The sequence below is a fragment of the Eumetopias jubatus genome, unplaced genomic scaffold (assembly GCF_037043125.1).
Source record: "Eumetopias jubatus isolate StellerSeaLion01/CBP00866 unplaced genomic scaffold, mEumJub1_p1.0 scaffold_1, whole genome shotgun sequence".
NCBI classification, from domain to species: Eukaryota; Metazoa; Chordata; class Mammalia; order Carnivora; family Otariidae; genus Eumetopias; species Eumetopias jubatus.
In genome coordinates, this window is record NW_028274807.1 from 155,516,018 (window position 1) to 155,538,737 (window position 22,720).

The window sequence follows — 22,720 nt, forward strand, 5'->3', positions numbered from 1 at the left end:
ACCTGCTTCTGCGGGTCACACACTTCATCAGCCTGCTGCTGCTTCCCGGGGCCATCAGCCTCCCTGGGGCAGCGCAGTCCTTCCTTCCCTGTGTGTTTGTGGAGTGGAGCTGAATCCGTTCATAGGGGTTGGGCCCCGCCTGTCTGCAGGAAGGTGGATGACCTCACGGAGTATTTTAAATGGGACTTGAAGGTTTTGGGAAAGGACCTTACATTAGCCGTTGTTGGGAAAGGCGGAGAAAGGAGTGCTGTTTACTAATTACACTCGGCTTTCGCTAGGCTTCTGTCCCCTTCGCTTTGCCATTTCTGGTGAGAGTGCCAGTTGCCCACCCTCCGCCTCCTCCCGCCCCCCCCACCCCCACGCCGTGGCCCCGCGTCAGGCGCAGCCCTGGAGCCGGGGCCGCGGGGTGGACAGCCCCGGCCACTGCAACACGCCTGTGCCCGGCCTGACCTGGCAGGCCACCGGCCCGGCTCTCAGGGGCTCTCCCCTCCAGCAGGAGCTCCTCCTCCAATTAGAGCCATTGAGCTGGGAGCTCGGCAGAGGCAGGCCGTTCATTCCCAGAGAAGTACTTTAAGGCAGGCAGGTATGTTGTTTTGTTTGTTTTTAAGCGAGACAAATGTGCTTTTCAAAAGACTGTGTGTGTGTGCTCACACCCCTGAGTCTGCTTGAACATCTAACACCTACCAGCTCCCTGACAGGAACATTTGTGGCAGATAAAAGGCATTAAGAAGTCCTGAGAGTGAAACTGGATGAGTCACGGGGAGAGCGAGCTTGCCAGCCTTTGAGAGCAGCGGGTTGCAAAGCTCCCTTCCCGGTTCCTCATTTGCTCACATCTCCTGCGAAGCAGGGGCTCGTGGGTGGGTGCTATCATCTCCCTCCCTCAGCCTTGCCACCTCCCAGGCGCCTCCTAGCACAGGCGGGACACCCCCGGCCCACCGCAGGCCCCGCTGGGCTCCTCTCAGTTCAGGAGTGTCTGTTTGCCAGCGAGTCTGCTGCAACCAGCCCAGGGCTGCTTTGGCCCCCGATACTGAGACCTGGGTCGAGTGACTGTCACTCTGTGCATCATCACAGCACAGGGAAGCAGCAGGAGGGGATGGCCCTGCCTGGCAAGGCTGGAGAGATTCAAAAAGTGCCTGCAAAATGGCCAAGAAGATTTGCAGCTGAGGATGACAGAGAAAGGCGGGCTCGCGGTGCCAGCCCTCAGGCAGCGCCGATTACCATTATTGGACACATGCAGCCAGCCCCATAGGGTCCCTGGCTCCAGGCAGCACCCCATCCGGCCACTTCCCCCTTGTTTTCAGTGTTGGATGTCTCCCTGCCCCTGGAGGAGTGATGAGGGGTTCATGGACAGTCTTTTGTGGAACTGGGGGCTCTGGGGGGTGGGGGCGTCACTGTGGCAACAGCCAAGGTGTTTTGCAGGGCCTGCCGCTTTTTGAGGTCTTTCAGTAATGCTCAGAGCTGATTTAGGAAATACGGGGTTTGGCGGCGAGATCCAAATGAGAAGGGGGGCTGTCACCTGTGGGAGGGGAGAATGCCTAGACAGTGGGTGGGAGGTGTTTGGGGGGTAATGAAAACAAGTGACTTGACAGGGACCCAGGGGGTGGAGCAGCTAGAGAGAGTTCTTGGGAAACCCGCCCCCGGCAGAGGTGCCTGGAGAGCTGTTGGCCAGGCCTGTTGTCTGTGTGTCCATGTCTCTTTAGAACCCATCACTGGTTCTTCAAGGGCCTTACCTGAAAGGGGATTCTGAGCCACAGTCTTGCCTTTCCCCAGAGGCTGATGAGAACCCATGGACACAGCCACCCGGACACACCTGCGGCCCTCCAGAGGTCTGGGAAGATGGCACTGGCATGAGTAGGACAGACACTTCGCAGACCTTCCGCTCAGCACGCCCCACTTCTGTTACTGAAGCCATAGGTGTTGAGTGAAGGTGAGAGGACCTGCCAATGCCTTAATATGAAACTGTTTTTGAGGTGCCAGGTGCAGCCATGCTTCACATGCTATTTTGTGTTCTGAGGTCCAGCTCATCTTAGAGAACGAACTGATGCCTTTGGCCAGGTTTTAGGAAATTCAGTCGTGGGGAGATGGTGGTGACCTCCTGCGGTTATGGGAACTCCAGGGCTCTAAGCCAGCCTGGCAGGAATCAGTCTGTGGTTTGGGGAGCCAATCAAATATGGTTAAGCAGGTCCCTTAACCCCTCTGAGTCACAATGTGACTCTCGTAAAGAACCATGCAAAGAAAAATGTGTTTTCATTTTCACTTATGCAGAAGCCGGAGATGGCAAATTTTCAAGCACAGTTTTAATCAGACCTGGAAGAAAACTGTTAAGACTTGAACAACTAGTTGGAGCTTTGCCTCTGTCTTTTTGTTTCTGCATAGCTCTGTTCCTCTATAATTACCGGACTCACTAACAGAACGCAGCGCGTTTCGTCAGGGCCTACGGTGCCCATTGTGTGTTAGGCCATAATGGCCCCACTGGAAATTCAGAAATGGAGCTTGTTTTATTAGAAAACTTGAAAGAAGATATAAGAAAGGGAGGTAAAGAAAGAAAAGCAAAGAAACTAGCCACAAATCGACCTCATCAAACAGCCAATCAGTGTACCCAGCAGCATAAAAACAGCACATTCCCTTAGCCAGCTGGTTACAGAGGGGAAAAGCAAACGCTCCTCTACCTTGCTCATTTGACAGGAGCCTCGGGAGCCGCATTCATCATTTTGGTCTTAAACAAGGGATGTCGTTTGTGGAACGGGTTTTCTTTTTTAACCACTTTTTTCCGTGTGGTGTTTCAAGCCGCCATACTGCAGTTTACCCAGGAAGTTAATTGCCTTCTTCTTTTACATTGACCACAAGACTGTTTCATATCTGAGAAAAGTGACATTTAGGTTTAGGTTTTCTAATTTAGAAACACAAAGGAAGTTGAGAGAGTGTGTGTGTGAACCTGGTTCACACCTTGGGGAAAAGTGCTCAGGTTATATGATCCACTCCCAGACCTGGGAGCAAAGAGAGCACTATTAGACACATGCATCAAATGTACTGAATGGGACAGCAGGGAGAACAATGAGGTCCCTTCATGAATACAGCGATGGCTCACACTTCATCCCAGAAAATGTGTGCGGATTGAAGGAGATGAGTGCACAGCCACCAAAGGTCTGTGCTCACTTGAACTCTGGCTTCCCTGGCAGTAACAAACTGTACCAGCAACCCTTTGCTATAGTTTCGTAGGATGCTGGTTTAGAAAAGGGGGACACCTTCCCCAAGAAACACTAGTGGAAAAGCCAGCCCTGTGGTGGAAGGTCACTGTGAAATGGATTATTAGAAAGAAAAGAGAAGAATACCAAAAACTGGGGCCTGGGGTCTGGGGAGCTGAAAGTTACCTGAGCCCATCATCCCCCTACTTGACATTGTTGAAGGATGGCCAGTTTTGTGAAGTCAAGGGGCTGGTTCCTCCTGGATCCCACTCACCCCAGGCCGGGGTGGGGACTGCTACCTCGTGAGCCAGAGCAGGCTTCTGGAACACATTTTGGTGACGCTTTGGGTAGCCTTCTCTCTCAGTGGGAAGAATCCAAGTTCTTAGCTGACAGAGAAAGCCACACTTCAAATGCAGTCATTTTGGAATGATAATGACAGAGGGGCTAGGGCAAAATGTAGCTGTCACCTTGTCCTGCTCTAGGGGATATGTGATGTCTCCATCTCCTCAAAGAAGGGTAAAAGGAAAGATGAGGGTGGGACTCTTCACGGCTGTGTGCGTGGGGGCCGGCGGCACCCTTACACCCTACCCATGATGGGGGCTAGTGTAGCAACCTGAGAAGCAAACCAGGCTTGGAAATCATTGGTCTTCTCTACCTCAGGATCTGGGTTTTGTGCACTTGCAATACAAATTAGAATAGAAATTAATCCTATTTTGGAGAAATTTAATTCTGTTTAAAAGAAAAAATGCTTTCTTTACCCTCTTCTCTGGAAAGCACCACCAATGGCTATTCACTTCCAGACTCTTCCGGATTCCCGTTTATCTTCTAACCATTAAACCAGGAACACCGTTTAGTCACCTGACTCTTGAAAGTTAAATTCACTGGTTTAACCTTTTGTCCTTTGTATCATCATCATCATTGTCCTCGTTGCCAGCATCCATTGCTCACTGATTGGGGTGTAGGAAGCAAAATTGATGAAAATTAGTATTTCTCTCCATATCCAGTACCTACCCTCTCCATTCACGGTTCCATCAACTAAGCACTCCCGGTAGCTCTTACGTGTTTTTGTTTCATTCCTTCCAAACTGCTGGTTCCTGCCCAGTAACTCCCAAGCTGGCTCTCAGCTTGCTTGTCTGCCCAAGTATGCTGAGTGCATCCCTGAAAATTGATGGTGTGTTAAGAACTGCCAAGGGGCTCTGCTGTATCTGGGCCCAGGTCATCACAGTCCGCATCACCGCAGGCCGCCACCTGGACAGGCAGGCCTGCACTGCTCATGGAGTCCTGTCTGTTTGGATGAGACAAGCCAGAGGTCTGACACAGGGCAAGTGTGCAGAGGAGGCAGTGAGAGAATTCGAAGGAACACAGGAGGAACAGCAGGGGGAGTGTGAGCAGTGGGGGCAGGGTCCCTGACACAGAGGACATGAATGGAATTGTAGAAGCCAAGAAGCAACCAACCAGAAAAATGGCTGATGGGATGCTGACAAACAGGAATGCTTTTAAAAAGCCCGTTTCCCAAACGTGAACATAGAGGAAGGAGAAGTAGGGCTACCAAACATGGTCTGCCTGCAGAGGCCTGGAAAGGTTGACAGACACTCATGAGGCAGTCACTGCCATCTGAGAGAGGGGGTGCTCAGAGGGAAGAGGCGAGCAGAGCGGACCTGGGGTGACAGCTCAGACAGGGCTTAGCTAGATCTCCCATTCCAGCTGACCTGTATGGCACTGCAGCCCAACTTCTGAGGGGTTACCCTGCCCCTTGTCTTGGGTCCCCTATGTGAGGGTGGCATGGCCTGCCTTGGGGCTGCCAGGGGCTCGCTTCGCCGGGAAGAAGGTGCCGCATCACTGTAAGGGATGGGGGGCCTCAGGGCTGCAAGAGACGTCCACCGGCCTTCGAGGTGGAGGAGATTGCTGTTCAGGCCGAGACCCCTGCCAAGGGGGAGAGGGAGCTGCACTGTGAGCCCTCAGGCTGGACGGACAAACCCCAGCCATCCGTGTTTGTTGAGAACTGGAAGAGGGTGTGCCGGGCAGGTGTAGAATCTCAGAATGTAGAAAATTCAGAGGTGGGTAAGAGCCCATCTTTCCTGAATGACATAGTCTGGTTTAAAGAAACAAACATCAACTGATTTTGGTGTGTACTGGGCATATCATACCTTCCCTCACCAAGACGGATTTGAGAGGAATCATGGAGCTGGTTTTGTTCTAGCAGCTCTTGGGCTGTGACCGTTTGCCCCCGCCCCCACCCCTGCCTCGTGCTGGAGTTGCTCACAGAGGTCTGAGCATTGGACTAGGCTCCAGTGGGCACTGGCAGTGGCCCCTCAGGCAAACCACCGGTTTCTCTTGTAGTCACTTCCTTTAACTCTAAAATAGGGGTTGTCTAATCCCAGGTCACGGTAGGATAAAATGAAAGCACCATGAAACATGGAAGGCCCTACCAACATGCAGGGACTCCAGGAATTGGTGCAGCCTTGGGAATGTGAGCCGTCATTGTCCGTTCTGCCACACCTCCACAGTGACCAGAGGGGCCAAGTGCCCACATGCCGGGCACTGTCTCATGCTTCCCATTAGTTAACCTACCCCAGCTTCACAGTGCTGTCAGAAATCAGAAGGCACATTTTCATGGCTGCCACCGAAGAGGAAGAATGAAGGGCGGGTGGAAGGATGCATAGAAGGAAAGATGAATTGATGGATGGGTAGATGGATGGAAGGAAGGGAGGAAAATGCATCCACAGTCCAACTTCTAGTTGAGTCTTTGCTCCTCCTCCGATAGCAGTATAGAGAATCGGTAAGACATTGTTATTTATTTTTTTAATTCAACAAAAATTTGTTGAGCACCTAGGGCATCCCCAGTCCATACTCTTACCCTCCAGGAGCTTGCTGCTAAAAGGGGTCAGTGAGAATAGTCTATTAATTACTTGAATGCTTAGCAAGAGTGCTAAGGGCCCCACACAGGGGGCATATAAAGGAGGCAGGAACTCCTGAGGAAGGTTCCATGACTGCCCTTAAAGGATGGGGAAGAACTGATGGTACAGATAGCGCTTCATTGAAATGCTGCCCTCTTGTAGGAAACTGCAAATGGTTCCTCTGGTTTGGTTAGTTTCCTTGGAAGTGGAGGGGGGGCACCTGTGGAAAACAAAGTACAGAATATAGGTTAGGACCTTACTGTGAACAGCCCTAAATATCAACCTAAGAAACATGAACCTTTTTTCAAAATGTTGGACATGGAGTAATTGTATCCATATTTTGGAATATTATGCCATGGTTAGCATATGTACCAACATGAATCAAATTTCAAGACCTGTCATTTAATGGAAAATGTGAGGTGTGGAAAAATATGTCCAGGGTGATGTCACCAGTGGAGAATAGTACACAAAACTATTCTGTGTGTTTGTATTCTCTGCAGGTCAGAGAGGGCCCATGCCAGACTTTGAGGCAAAAAAAAAAAAAAAAAAAGAAAGGGGTGGGGGGGTGTGCAGTATTGAAGGCAGTCAGCCAGCATTTTTGGTAATCTTTCAGTTTTATTTTAACAAGGAAAATGTTATCTTGCCATGAAAATATAATTTTAAAATTCAAAAGATAACAGAGTCATTGGCTTATTTCCTACCTCTTAAATTTTCAATTAGAGCTTGCACATTCTGAGAATTGGAAAGATACTCTCTGAAACCAAACAAAATCCGGGGTTAAAAAAAAAAGCTCCCATCCCCTCCAAGCCTGCAGAGACAAGGGACTCTTCAGGCCACCTTCATCACAGGCTCGAGCTTGTCATTTGATTGGGTCCTCGATGATCGGTTTCAGGCAGTAAGGGATGCACTTGACCCACACTGACCTAGCAGAAGCATTCCCTCTCCTGCCCGTGACTGGATCCCACCCCACAGCGGTGGCTGGCTCCGGGCAGCAGTGGTGAGTATGTTTTTCCCTTTCCTGGCACCAGGATCATTTTCTTGGAGAGTCTCTGTGGACGTTGGCAAATAGTTTTGGCCTTCATCCAAGAGATTGGGTTTATACCAGTTTAAATGAGGCAGGCATTTAATCAGTCACCCAGGGAACATGCTCGAGGCCCTCTGGTGTCTTCTTTATAATTAATTTTTAACATTTGTTTTCAGTATAAAATTTGGGCCTTTATCCTCTTTGAAATAAAAACGTAGCATGTATATTAGACTGTATTGGCACTGAACTTCACACACCATTCTTTTATTCCCTTCCAACTATTAACTCCTATTAAGCAAGACAGAGAGATAATAAGATCCCCCTGTACTCCCCCGACTCGCTGGCTTGCACAGTGTCTCATCCTCTGTAATTGCCTTCGGTGGCCAAGCTCTTTCCTATCATTATAATGTGCATCAGAGGCCACTTGTCAGAGACCCGGCCACCTCCCAAGCTGCCCCCTCTGCCATGCACCCCTTCCATGGCCCGGCCTCTCCCTGCCCCAACCGCGCTAGGAGGCCCTGTGGACTGAAGCTATTGTTAACAAGACACGGGGGTATTTCTGGATTTTTAACCCTGGGATTTAAACTAGAACTGCTGTGGATTATTTCCTCTTTGTTTGTTCGACCTGCTCTGGTCTCTCAGGAGCCCAAGCCTGAGCCAAGGAGACCAAAAACATCCCAGTGGTTCTTGAACCTTGGTGTGGACGAATATCCAGGACGTTGACTGAAAGTACAGATTCCAAGGCCTCTCCCCAGATGTACTGAATCAAAAAAAAAAAAAAAGCTGTTGCAAGTTACTCAGTTAAGTGATGGGTTTTCACTTTCTTTCAGAGAAATTTCGACACAAACATATTTTTAACTTTCAGTGTGCCGGCCGTATACCCCTTGTGCAGATTAGAAACAGGGATCCTTCTTTCTGGGCAGCTACAAGCCACAGAGGGGACAAGGATTGGACTTCAGCCCCATTTGCCTCCTTGGCTGGGAGTCTTTGTGCAGTTAACAACGTATACATTCACACAGGACAACCCTCCTTCCTCTGTGCTCTGATAAAGAAAATAGCTACCCTTGAGTACCTACACGTGTAAGCATAAGGCCGGAAGTTTTTTCTTACATTAGTTATTATCTAGAACCCTGACAGCAGCTCTTCAGGTTTTATGTTCAGGAAGCTGAGGCTCAGAAAAGTTGATTTACCTAAGATGACAACAGTCAGCAGGAAGCTGGACCAGATTAAGACCCAAGTGAGGTGCTGATGTGGCAAGCAGTTGCACTGATAGGAAATTATTTACAGTCAGTGCCTAGCTTCTCCAACAAGGCCACGGGTAATTCCTTGTCCTCCTTCCCTCTGAGAATCCTATTAACTCAGGAGCCTGGGACAAGTCCCCCAGGCCAGGAGTTAGCGGCCTCTCTTCGCTATGGGAGTGAACAGAAGCCTCAGGCCTCCAAATGATGAATGAGGAAGTGTTTACGAAGTACCAGGAGACCTGAGCAAAAGGCATATGATGTGGTAAAGCATTAACGATCACCTGTTTATTATTAGCAAAAGTGTCACGTTCTGTAGCCAACCACCATGATTAAAAGTCTGGTTTCTCTTTTCATTATGTGTAGGAATGAGAGCAAAGGTCTGAAAATCAGAAGGAATCACAAAATTGGAGTCAGTGATAACCGGTTTACTAAAGTTGTCCTGTCCTCTCAATTAGTGGCTCAGCAGTTTGTCTTCAGGAGCAACCCGTTGCCCTGAGCAGAGCACTGACTTGGCACCATGAGCAGACTCGTGCTCGTGGCCCGTCTTCTTGGCTCCTGTGCCATTCAGCCGTGGCTATGTCAGGAAGCACCCCAGAACTCAGGGACTTCAGCAGCAATTACGTGTTACCCTCCTCCGCAGGGCTGCTGGGGTTCAGCCGACCCAAGGTTGGCTCGGTGAGGCCTCTGTGCTTCAGGTGGGGGCCACTGGTGGCTGTGCTCCTCATGTTGCTCATTGTCCATGGACCAGCGGGGTAGCGGGCAGTCTGCTCCCAGTGAGGGCAGAGGGGCAAGGGAGCAAGTGAAAATGCATCCGCTCCCTGGCGATCTGGCCAAATTGAGTTACACAGCCCACCCAAAGTCAAGGGGCAGAGAAGCACGCTCTCCTCCACTTCCCTCCCCTCTTTAGTGGGAGGATTGCAAATCCATGTGGCAAACAAAGGGGAAGGAGGGTCAGAATCTGGGCCAGTAGTGGCCCCACCACAGCCCCACATGCCCTAGAGTCTCATTTAGTGGAACCTTCTTTCTGTGTGCTCCCTTCCTTACAGGCAGTAGGGAAGCCTAGACCCCAAGCCCCCATGTATGCCATCCTCATAGGCATGCTGTCACACAGAGCAGAAGTCAGCCAGCAGCCCACTCACATTTTCAGAGGAAAACTGTCCCACATCAGATGTTTTTCAGTTAATTCTCAAAAGCTCTTCAGGGGGATGTATTTTCTAGAAATGCCTCCCTCCACACTGAGATCACAGCCTCAGTTTTGCTTAATTTCTCTCTGATAGATTCTGAGACATCCAGATCACCCTCCTCACAATGATGGTAGCTCATCGGTGGCCCTTCCTCATCTTCGATGACTTTGTTTCTCTTCAAAGAGAGGTGGAGTGTGGGCTCCCCAGCCACTCTTATAACCCCTTTAACTCTGGGAAGTGGCCCTGGTTTCACTCTCCCACAATGCACCCTTATCCCCCTTGTGACCAGGTGGCACAGCAAGCAACCTGGTCTCCATCTTTGTCTTAGGTGGCTGCACCATCCTAGGCTGGAAGGCAGTTTGAGGGGCATTTCATCTGTTGGTCTCTAAAACTGGTTGAGCATTAGAATCAGCTGGGGAATTGAATCTCCAATTTCAGATTCCTAGCAGGTCTGGATGACTAAGGGCAGAGGTGGTGGGAAAGCTCCTTTGGGTGCCACTGGCCAGGAATCACAGGCCTAGATTTAGACTCCTTTCTTGCTCTGACCTTCCTTCCCCAAGTTACTCCCTCACTCTGGACCTCAGTGTCTTCATCTGAAAACGAGATGGTTGGATTAGGTTATCTGGAATCTTGCCATGCAAAGCATGCTCCATGGGGGCTTGTTATAAACAGAATTTGAGACCCACCCCAGACCTGCTGAATCAGAATCTGCAGGTAATTCATGTACCCATTAAATTTTGAGAAGGTACCTTCTAGGGCAAAGCCAAAGCAGGACCTTCACTTACCCCAAAAACTGGAGATGCTAGTTGCTCACTCTGCTCTTCCTTTCCTAGCGAGGGGAGCTCTTTCTGGCTTGGAAGTTCCCTCTTGGTGCTGAGTAATGCCGGCTTGAGGAATGGGATGATGCAGGCAAAATGAAGCTCTTCCTTCTCTTCATGTGCAGGTTTTCTTGGTTTTTTTCTGCTGTGTTGCTAAAATTTCTTAAGTAGACTCTTAGTCTCCCAGAGGTGTCTTATTTGTGGATAGCAGTCTAACTGGTGATCTTTGTTGGGGGACAGAGAGGCTAGTGTCTCTCATTGCCATTTTTTGTAGATTTTATTAAGGTAGCTTCTAGAAGCCCTGAATTCAGACCTTTTGAAACCATTCTCTTTCCACTGTACCTTCCCTGTTAATTCTCCCCCAGTTCCTTTTGTGAAAGCCTGTCTCAAAGATGGTTCTGGTCCCTGGTCCTGCCATAGTCAATGTGGCACCTCATTCATAGTGCCATGTTCTAGGTTCTCTCTTGCCAAGGACCATGGGCCAGGAAAACTGAAGAAACTTAAGAGCCATGAAAAGTCAAGAAGAGAACTGTAGTTAAAATTCTAAGAAAGCCTGGGGCGCCTGGGTGGCTCAGTTGGTTGAGCGACTGCCTTCGGCTCAGGTCATGATCCTGGAGTTCCGGGATCAAGTCCCGCATCGGGCTCCCTGCTCAGCAGGGAGTCTGCTTCTCCCTCTGACCCTCCCCCCTCTCATGTGCTCTCTCTCTCTCATTCTTTCTCTCAAATAAAATAAATAAAATCTTTAAAAAAAAAAAAATTCTAAGAAAGCCTCACGCAAGTCTGGGTCACTAGACTTACCAGGATCACAAAATAAATTTCGTGTTAACCAGAACAAAGAGGAACAGAAAGCAAGTTAGAGAACCAACAGCCAGGAGAATAGAAGCATGCAGGAAACCTGCTTTCCATTACTTCTTGTCAAAACATAGGCTGGTATATGCCCAGGAAAAGAGTTTATAAATTGCCCTTGCTCCTTTCCTTTGCTGTTTTGAAGGGGAATTTGCGTTGGACTTCGAGCTGTGGTGATTGGCAATTTACTTGTGAATTGTTTTCTGAAATGGGGGCTTCTATTCTTGGTTCTCCGTAGTTCACTACAATTAATTGTCAGTTTGGGGGAAATTCCCTTTTCCCCCAAGCCAAGCTCCCGCACCCATTCCACCCTACCGTAGCTCCTGCAAAAGATAGGACCATTTAAATAGACCCCTAAAGGTAACGAACAGAGATATACTTTCCTGTGCCCTCCTGGAGCCTGCTGAATTTCCCCTGCCTCTTTGGGGTATCATGTTGGGTATTATGTATTCTACATTATTCTGCGAGGAAGCACGGGCAGTTTGTGCATAAAAACCAAGGGATCATCTTTTATTCATGCTTCAAGGCCTAATCCAGGAGCCAAGGACTCTGAAGAACTCTGAGACATTGGATTGGAGGCACTTCCCAATCTTCTTGAGATCAAAGTGACATAATTGTGGTAGAAAACAAGCCAAGGGTCGACTCTATCTGTGAACCATTTTAATAAGCTGTTGGTTGAACAACAGCTTATGAGAGCGTCGCTGAGTGGGCCATGCTCTCGGTAGTGAGGATTACATGAGATAGTGCAGTCTCCGTTCAACAGGTAAGGAGACACGTGAAGTAATAAACGGCCCGAGGTCCCAGGCCCAGCAAGAAGGGGCAAGGGTCCAAATCTAGGCTTCCTGGCTCTACAGCTCGCACCCCCAGCCCATCTCCACATTTCTGACCAGGAAATGCCTCTTCCTCCGCACACAATTGCTTGCTCACTCTTTTGAGAACTGTAAATGATTCTTACTTGGTGCTCAAGACTCAACTCTAAGGCTCCTCTTCTGGGAAGCCTTCCCTGACTCCCAGTCGCCCCGCCCCACTCCTGGCAGGGTCTGTGTAACCAGTTTCTCATTAGACTCTGAGAGCCTGGAGTTGAAGCCCGTTGCATCCTGCCAAGTTCCCAGCACAGTGCCAGGCACAAAGATCCCTGTCTTCCAGAGGTTTCTCTGGAAAGTGTGCATGTGCGTGCCCGCACGCAGGGAGGTTTCTCTGGAAAGTGTGCATGTGCATGCCCACACACAGGGAGGTTTCTCTGGAAAGTGCGCGTGTGCATGCCCGCATGCAGGGAGGTTTCTCTACGCGGGCACCATCTTCTGTCGCCGTTGTACCTTGAAGTGTCTGTGACTCGGCAGAGCAGATGGGGCTGAGGCAGTTCCGGTGACTCATGAAAGCAGGATGGCAAGGCCTCATCAGGGGCTGCCCTCTGCCGCAGGGGACACCGCTGTCACGACTCAGAGCGCTTGCCACCCTGATCAACATTTCATAAGATGTGGTGGTTTGTTTCTCTCCATCAAAACCCTGACTTTAGCCATTATTCATGCAAAACCGCTCTGCAGAAGGGTCAGCAGGGCTTGGCATGTTCAGAAAGGTGAGCAGACATTCGTTTTTCCTGGTGGATTCCCTGTGACAGATCAGAAAGGGAGACAGCTGACCTAGTGACTATGGAAAATGCAAAGATCACTCTCGTTTGGGCTTCAGGGGAGTTTGGCACAGTGGTTAAGAGTGTGGGTGCTGGGGCGCCTGGGTGGCTCAGTCAGTTTAGCATCTGCCTTGGGCTCAGGTCATGATCCCGGGGTCCTGGGATCGAGCCCCGTGTGGGGTTCCTTGCTCAGTGAGGAGTCTGCTTCTCCCTCTGCCTGTGCCCCTCCCCCCACTCGTGCTCACTCTCACTCTCTCTCAAACAAATAAATAAAATCTTAAAAAAAAAAGGTGTGGGTGAGAGGCCTGCTATCTGGGTGGGATCCTGGCTTGCGGCTTGATAGCCAGGTGACTTTGGGTGAATTGAGGCAGTGGGCTTCTGTTATTTCCTCACTCTGTGACGTGCAGATGGTAATATAATACCTTCCTCAAAGGGCTGCTGAAAGATCGAAAAGTTAATGGACATGAGGCACTTTGAATAGTTGCAGACAGTGCTCATTGTTGGGGTGTGGCTAGTGCCCCCACCCCCCCTTGACTGGAGGTCCCTGTCTCGGGCTTCTTTGTGTGGTCAGAGACCCCAGCTCAACAGGTCAGAGAGAGGGAAGCAGTCAGTCAATATTTGTTGAATAAACAAGTATTACTCCTGGCCTTGGTGGGCAGGTCGGAATACGTTATGAGCAGAGGAAGAAGTAGAAGTTGGCCTTGTGGAATTTAGTAGCTCCATTTTATAATCAGTGGCTCTTTAAGATTTTATTATTTGAAAGAGAGAGGAGGGAGAGCAAGAGAGCACAAGCAGAGAGGGAGAAAGAGGGAGATGGAGAAGCAGGCTCCCCACTGAGCAGGGAGCCCGATGTGGGGCTCAATCCCAGGACTCTGGGATCATGACCTGAGCCAAAGGCCAAAGCTTAGCCCACTGAGCCACCCAGGCACCCTTCAGTGGCTCGCTCTTAAACAATATTTCAGAGCCCTGCAACTACAGCAGGTCCAATCCAGCTGAGGATTTTCAGCTGAATTGCCCAAAAGCAGTCATCTTCTGGTCACCAGGCACTGAATCGGGGTGGAAGGTAACATGGCCTACGACCTCATTAACAACATCTAAGTCCTCTTAGATGACACAGTGACAGCAGATGGTGTGGAGGACGTCTGCTCCTGTAAACATCCCTCACTCTGGCTCTCGTCTCTCTGATGTTACCAGAGCCATGTGACTAAGTCCTGGAATCTTATGCAGTTTGCAGGAAAGGGTCAGCTTGGCAGAACAAGCCTTGCAACAGAAAAGAGATGGGAAGGCAGCCGGGAGGCTTCGGTGACTCCAAGAAACACTTGGTCCTCTGCTCCCATGGTGGGGGAGGCGGGTGCCCACGTAGCCTGGCTGACTGGGTAGGTGTTTGGTCTGGACGCATACCTCCTCTGGGTTTGCCTCTACCCTGGCTGCCTACACATAGTGAGACATGATACAGCCTTGCATTTGCACTGAGGGGCTGATAGAGCCCCCAGAAGCAGGCAGGCGCGTGTCTGCAGGAGTGAGATTTGCATAGGACCTGACTGTCCCTGAGGTCTCTGCCTGACGCATCGGCCTTGGAATAGTTGTAGCGTCACCATGTATGGGGAGACACTGCTTGGTACAGTGGGTGGGGGAGGCCACCTGCGATCCAGAAGGGTAGTTGGCCTGTCTCAGCAGGAGCCTACAGCTGCCATCATGAGCCTGGAGTGGTCAGAAAAGATCCTCCTCATTCATTTTCCAAGAGTCTTTCCAGGCCAATTTAGGGCAGGATCCCCCTACTGAGGTTGCTGCCCCGCATCCCACTGGACTGCAGGGTGTAGGGATCTTGCCACCGTGAGTGAATAATGGGATTCTCCATCAGCAGAGTACACATTATGTGTCTGTCTCCTCCTCCATCATTGCCTCTGTACATGAGTGAGCTTGGTGCAGACTTAGTTTGGATTCCCCCAGAAGCCCACACTGAGCAAGAATTCAGGTGAAAATAGTGTGTCTGGGAGGTGAGCCCAGGCAACAGTGGTTTGGGGAGAGGGGAAGGGAGCCAGGATAGCAGGCAGTCATTCGAGAATAGGTGACTACTGCCACCAAGGGGTGAAGAAACTGCGTGAAACATTCACCCACCAGCTCTCATGGTCTTTGGTTGGGGGCTGCTCCTGGGGTTGTTAATGTACGGGCACTTCCAGCCTGCCCTCTGCAGCTTCAGATAGAGAATCCAAGCTGGGGGCAAGAAACCTTGGGTGGCACCAGCAGGTACCCAGGGAATGTGGGTGGGGCACCAGCAGCACCTATATGCTACAGTTGTCTGGGGAAGGGTCGTTCGGTTTTGTCTTTCCAGGCAGACTAAAAGTAATTATACTTTTCCAAGAAGGAAGACCAAAAGGTAGAAGCAACCCAAGTGTCCATGGACAGATGGAAAGATGGACAGATAAGCAAAATGTGGTCTATCCATACAATGGAGTATTATTCAGCCTTAAAAAAGGAAGGATGTTCTGACACATCTATAATATGAATGAACTCACACAAAGACAAATACTGTATGATTCCTTTTCTATTAAATTCCTAGAGTAGCCAAAATCATAGAAACCATATGGTGGTTGCTAGGGGTCCTAGAAGGGGCAGTTAGAGTTTAATGGGTATAGAGTTTTATACTTTGGGAAGATGAGAATGTTCTGGGGGTAGATGGTGGTGCTGGTTGCACAACAGTGTGAATGTACTTAATGCCACAGAACTATGCACTTAAAAATGATCAGTAAATTTTATGTAGATTTTACTACAGTAAAAAATAAGGAAAACCAAGGGCCAGCATCTGAGTAACTTCTCCAAGACTACTCAGTGGTTAGCTGTCTCTGATGAGGCCAGTGGAGAACCTGAGACGCATCTGCTGCCACCACAGGCACAGGGGACCCTCACTCAGCCTGTCACCTCCTCACCAACCAAGGATTCCACAGCAGGGACAGAACAAGTTGCTCGGGTATTATAGGCCAGATTAATTTGAGATGAGAATGACACTTTTGGGGGTGTCAGGGAGTAACTCCTTGGAATGACTGGCATCTCGGAATCCCATGCTCTTACAGTTTTATCTTGCAGAAAGTGAAACTGACACTTTGAGGACCTCCTATGCTCAGGATCTACCAGATGCAGAAGGCATCAGACCAAACTTGCTGCCTCTTAGTTTATGTCTTACGGGCAAGAGGGAGAGTGAACAGGTATTAAGTGACATTTAGGCACAGCTGAAGGATGGGTTAATGAGGCTGCCAGGTGGAGGGGGGCTGAGCAGGAGTCGGGGAAGGGGGTAAGCCTTCCCCTCTGGGCAGCAGGGACAGCAGGCAGGGATGGCCTTAGGGAACTGGAAGGTCAGAGTAGTAGAGAATGACATGATCAGCTTTGCTAATTTTTTGATTCTCTTGCTGCTGTGGGGAGAGTGGATTAGACAGAATGAGGGTAAGGAGCGGTGGCTTGTACCTGAGTAGGGGTGGGGTTAGCAGGGGCAAGGGTTTCACATGAGGGTCAGGATGTAGAAACATTCCTCCAAACATCTTTGGAGAAACATATCTGTAAGTTGTAACCTATATTAAAACAGAATTTGTGATATATTTAATCAGTTGTAATGAGACCAGACCTACATAGAAAACAGAAACCAGAAATTGGAAATCTCATTTTAGGCAGCTTGGAGCACAACAGCGATTGGAGTGACTGTTACTGTACCTTCTCTGGTTCACAGGGCACTCAGAGAACCCAAAATGGCCTCTACCATCTTTTATTCATACATCCCTTGTCATAAAATGGAGGGTTATACCCTCTTTCCAGCACCTTCTGTTTGCGTCGCACTTTGCTAGATGCTAGAGATGTTGAGATACGCAAAGTACATAGTCCCAGTGCTTTGGGTCTGGTTGGGGCAGTTAGGCAGGTGCAGCTGAAGGGTTAAACGTGTGTCTTTCGTAGCAGATCAAGGCAGCCAGAAGTAGGACGTGATTAATTGTTTAATGATAAATGGGACAGAAAATAAGGGACTATAGGAAATGAGAGAAAGGGAGAGCCCCTTAGGGTTTCCTGAGCCAGATCTGAACTCTAGAACGATGTCTGGGATTGGGACAGGTCCTCCATATGAGAACAGTGTGAACAAGAGCAAGCGGTAGAGAGGGTGTGGCGGCTGGGTGGCCGTGCGCATTGCGCTGGAGCCCACGGGGAGGAATGATTTCCGCAGGTGAGAGAAGGCTGCAGGCTGTCCTCGGGCGGGAAAGGTGGTGAGACACCTAATTGTATGCTGGGGCAGGGCTTGCGCAGTCCTGGAGGGAGGTGCTGGCAGGGTGGAAGCCTGGGGGGCGGGGGGCAGGGGGAGAAGTGGCGATGCCCCTGGGAGAGGGTGGGTGAGCACATTTGGAGAGTGAAGGGAGTTATTTCAGACATTCTGAATGGGATGTGTTTGGGGAACTGCCTATCAGATGCAGTGGGAAGAGGCTCAAGGTGAAAGGAACCGCCCCTGGGTTTATCTTTCTCGAGGCTGTGGGATGTTCAGGAATGCGAGGTGAGTGGGGTAGCAGAGCTGTGCGTCGGTGGTCAGGGGCTGGGAGGAGACAGATGGCACACTCGGGTTGGGTCATTTGAAGAGAGTTTAACTAAGGGGCTGTGTACAGAAGTGTGAGCAGGGGGTGGGGAGCCCCGGACTGGTTGCAGTGGCAGCCAGCCTGCAGGGGACTAGAGGCGGGGTTTTAACCTGAGAGAGAGGCAGTGTGGAGAGGGGCTGGCAAAAGGTGAGCCCAGGACAGCAGTATCCCAGCCTCACTTGTCTCCCCCGTCCCCCAGGAGAGATGGACACCATGAAGTCCCTACCGTGTGTCAACCCCCACCCCCATCCCAGAGCTGGGCAACAAAGGAAGGAGAGGGGATCTGGAGGGGCAAGAAAAACTGGTGAGCACTGGGCAGCCTGAGCAGGTGACGGGCGGCTGGGAGCCCAGCTGGGCATGCCCGCATCACAGGCGGCGGGGACACAGGAGATTACTGGGAGGAACCAAGGTGGGAAGGGAAGGGGGTTGGGTTTGAGTTCAATAACCAGGCACAGGTATACATCTCTGGTCAGTCCTCTCTCCAGAAAAAGCATAATAATTAAAAAAGGAGAAATATCTTAGTAACCCATGAAAACTGAGTAGTGATAATGATGAATACAGATGAACTCCCAGAACTCCCTTTCTATCCTATGATTTGCTTTTACAAAATTAGCAGAAACCAGAATTTCCAAACTCTACCTCCCCTTAATTTTTGTCCCCAGAAAATCTGACCTAACTGGTGGATAATATTCTTGAACAAGTAGCCTGGAAAAAATCAGCCTCTTCCCTTCCTTTTCAATTCATCAGAATCTGCATGTTCACAGTTTGCCCGAGAGCAGGGCTCCTTCACCTTGTTCGGTGCAGGCTCCCATCCAGCAGGTCCAGGGTGGGCCTGAGGGTCTGCATTTCTGCCAGCTCCCCCGTCAGGTGCTGATGGTCTCTGGAGCCACTCTGCACAGTGAGGCCCTGGGAGGCCCTTTCTAATGATTTGGGGTGGGGGAAAGAAGCAGCAGCTTGGTGATCACAGGTGTAAGAACTGGATGATAAACATCTATACAAACAAAAAAAAAAAGGAAAGAAAAAAGAACAGAAAAAGGAAATGTAGCTCAAAGCAAATGAGCTCACTTCTACATCAGTACATCACCCTCTGCTAGGCTTCTGAATACCTCTTCAGGGGATGTTCTCTGCTGGTACACACAGTGTGCTGCTTAAAAACAGCTTCTGCACACAAAACCCCTCATGCACATTGTAAATTAACTGTTAATATCAGTGTACCATAAACAGATTAGCCCTGTGGCTTGCTGATCTTCTTCCTGAAATGGTTCTCTAGTCCTGTGCTAGATGTTTTCACCTCCATTCCTCTCTCCCTGCCCCCCTGCACACATTAAAAGTGGTTTCCTTCAACTTCTTGGGGGTGATTTGAGTCATGGATGAAGGCAGACAGTTCACAAGCCCTGTTAAATGACCCCTTAACCCCACTGCCTGCAAGGCTGGCCTCCCTGCCCCTCTGACTATCCCAGTACATTTCAGGTCCCCAGTGTCCCTTTCACTCATTACCTGAAGAGAGCTGTTAGAGTTCTGGATTTGAAAAGCACGGGGTGTTGGAGGATGGTGATTTCTCAGACCCCCACTTAGGGCCCCTCCCTAGCTGAGAGTAAGCCAATACAAGGACAAGCAGTGTCCTGGCTTCTCCACTCCCAAGTGTTCTCAGCCGGGACCTGCCTTTTCCCTGTTACCTGTTATCACGTTCTAATCTTTGGGTGGAGGGCTGAGAGCTAGGGATGTAGTTATTGTCGTGAGACAGTTTATTTTGAAAAATCAAGGTCGATGAGGTGGGAAAACCCATTCAGCTTACTCCAGCCCCACCCCCACCCCATTCCACTGCCTTTTCTTGACCTTGCTTTTTAAAAAAGCAGAGTGTAGCATTTGGCAGCATACGTGGTCCAGATATACCTGGGTCTGGTCATTTTCTTTTCTCTTTCTGGATTGTTTTCTTTCCATTCAAGCTCACCAAGCAATACAGTTTCACCCATAATCCTTGGCTCACTGTGGGGACTTGATGCACTCCATGTAGAATCACATTCTTGCCTCAGAGAGGTCCCAGCGCATCTGCAGCAGCATTCCAGTGATAGCATTATTGAGCACTTACTGTATGCCACGGACCGCACCAAGACTTGCCATGCAATAGCTCATTGCCGTGCCAACGCCTGTGAGGTGGGGGTACAGTCATGTTCTCACTTCAGAGAGGAGACTGGGACATACACAGATCAATTACTTTTGATGAGGGGCACTCCGATGGGAGTGGTGGGGTCAGGCCTGTCCAGCTGCAGCACCCAGTTCCTAACTCTGCCATCTGGTGTGAGAGCCAGCTTGAGCTGTTTCCACCCTAACCCAGTAAGCTCAGGAGCAGTTCAGAGGACCCAAATATCAACAGTCTCTAAATTAGAACATTGCAGACTGACAATGTCAACATGCCTGTGTAAGACTAGGTATTGTGTGCCCTCCCCTGGGTGCTTTACAACATCCAGATCCAGGGTTTTGGTCCAGACAGTTTCCTTCAATTGCAAGTGCCACCATGGGCCTTTTCAGGCCCGCTGAGGGCTTCTGGGTTAGGCACCCTCCCCAGTGTCCTCAGCAGCAGGGCTTGTCTCAGATTCTGGGAGGGTCTGCATCTGGTAGACTCATTTATGGCTCATGGAGTTGGGAACCTAATACATACAACTGCCAGATCCGGACTCAGGATCGCTGAAAGCTAGGTTCTTTAATTCAGTTCAGCCAAAACATGTTGTATACCTATTAAGTGCAAGCCATGGACAGGGTAGAGAGGCCAGAAAGGGATAAGTAAGCCACAACCCCTGTGTCTTGGGCCTGAAGGGCACTGGCAGTGACTCCATGTGGCTTTATCACATGCAGTGGAAGGCCCAGGAAGCAAGGAGAGAGCTGGCCAGCAGAGAGGTGGAGAGGCCTCATGGAAGGGGTGCCATTTGACACAAAAAGGAAATGAGGCAGTAGGACTCAGGGCAAAGGCTTCAGGGAAGGGTATGGCAGGGGGGAAGCAAGGAGGTCCCCATAGGACTTCGAAGAGGATCAGTCAGGCCAGGGCGTTTGGGGGCTGGAGCTGTGTTGCCATGTGGGTTTGCCAGACATCTTAATATTCTAATAACAGAGCCAACATTTCCTTTATTCATTAGCTTTATTCATCTGATTTAATCCTGCCCCTCACTTGTGGAAGTAGGTTTTATCATCTCCATTTTGCAGATGGAGAAACTGAGGCCCAGAGCCCCTCTGGGACTTGCTCAGGCAAAGTGAGGCGAGAAACCACAGTAAGTCCTCATGGTAGTTGACCCCCATCTTGGGGAAGCAAAACTGGTCTCAAAACTGGAGGTTGGAAGCCTTTAGAGCTGCCTCTTGCTATGCATGATGGAGGTGTCTTCAGGCAGGATTGGGCTCCGAGCGCGCACCCTGCAAGGCGTTGGAGATGGAGGTGCCTCTGGGACCGACACAGGCTCCTGGCTGGGCGGCACAAACCTCCAAGGTAGAAGAGCCCCTTCTCTCCCTGCTGGCTGCCTACGTGAATGTGCAGAACCCCTTGAGGCAGAGGGAGACAAGGCATAGCAAATTAAAACAATTGAAGTCACATCACTTGTGCCTCTTTGAGGCAAGCCATAAATACATAAATACTTGAACCTGCTATTCTGACTCCAGCTAATATGTTTTAACCGCAGTCTGTGGGCTCTGGAAAGCAGCTGTGAGGGGCAGGGCAATAAATTGGATTGTAAAAGCACAGGATAGAAAAATGATTGCGGCATTTTTACAATTACCTGGTTTGCCTCGGTCTACAGAGGAAAGAGTGCTTTCTCTTTGTGCTGCTGTGGTAAAAATGTATCCAGCCTAAGTCTGTTTCATTATTATATCATCATAATCCAGCATGTATTGATTGCTTACCACGCACCAGGACTCACACCTGCCCTGCCCGCAGGCTCTCTTGGCATTTCTGCTTTGCAGAGGAGCCGCCTGGGGCACCAAGGCTCAGGCCGTGCTCCAAGCCGAGGGGCCGGCCCCCCGGGAGCCAGGACCGCCACCCAAGGTGTCCAACTCCAGAGCCTGTTCCTCTCAAACTTGCAAGTTTTTCTTATCCACTACCATACAGCAAGGGGTAGGGAAATAGGTCAATTTGCTTTTTTCAAATGGCATGTTCTCTTCACTCCTAAGGGATTGGAACAGTCTCTGGGCCTCTGAAACTGTGACTGGAGTGGCCAGGTCCCCTCAGTGCCCAAGCATTTTGCTGTTTCTCTGTCTCCCCGCACATTCTCAAGAATCTCACAAAAGTGAACTTAGATCCATTGTACCAAGTACAAGCTGCTTTCTATTTTTTGCTCTCCTACTTAAATTTTCAAAGAATCTAAAATAGCAGTTGCCATTTTTTACCATGTTCTCTTCTGAAATATTTAATTCTTCCTTGGGCGGTTTAACATCGCGTTGCCCAAGGATTAACTTCCATTTTTGAAGAGAGTCTATTAGCTGAGAGAGGCAGAAAATGCATTTCAGCGAGTGGCAGGGACGGGGGCTGGGAGAGCGCACAAAGAGGAGCAGGGAGGCTCATGGCTTTGCCTTTATAAAGCTGCTTGCCCATCAGCAAAGCCGGGACCAACTACCTTTTTTAAACACATAACTGATTTTTAAAAAGTTTCCCTGCAAAGACCAATTTTAAGGGGATTAATGCTCAATGAATAATGTATCACAGAAAGAACTACAACAGAAATACTTATTTGGTAGAGGTAAAACCAACAGTGGTGAAGAGCAACAAGTCACCTTCTAGATGCAAAGCAAGCTCTGGAGGGCTCTGTGCGTCTCAAACCGATCCAACGTGAGGGCTGCTCCCAAATCACCAGCCAGAATGGGGATGGCCAGGATCTCTGGCTGCCACTGTTTCTCTAATTGTCTGTTTTTTGTAATGACAGCCGGAAAAGACAGGAGGGAGAGAGGCAGGAGAGAGACTTCTACCTTTGTATCGAAGGTCCTCATCAACAGCTTCATTTCTCCCGCTTAGATAATTCAGTCAGGTGGAGTGGATCTCAGGTGACTCCCGAGCTTGGGCCTGCATTGCTCCCTGACCTGCATCAGCTCCCCCTGGGCCAGGCCTAAAAAGTTTGAAGGTGATCCACCCGCAGAGGCAGCCTTTTCTAGCAGCCACGGAGGATAGCTGTGATGCTTTTACCACTGTCCTCCACGTGTCTTCCCTTTCTTCCTGCTCTCTTCAGCAAACCGTACATCATTTAGTTTTCGGAGTGTGTAGTTTTTTTGCGTCTTTGAACCAGAAGTGTCTGAATTCGCTCACCATGTGGTAACAGGAGAAA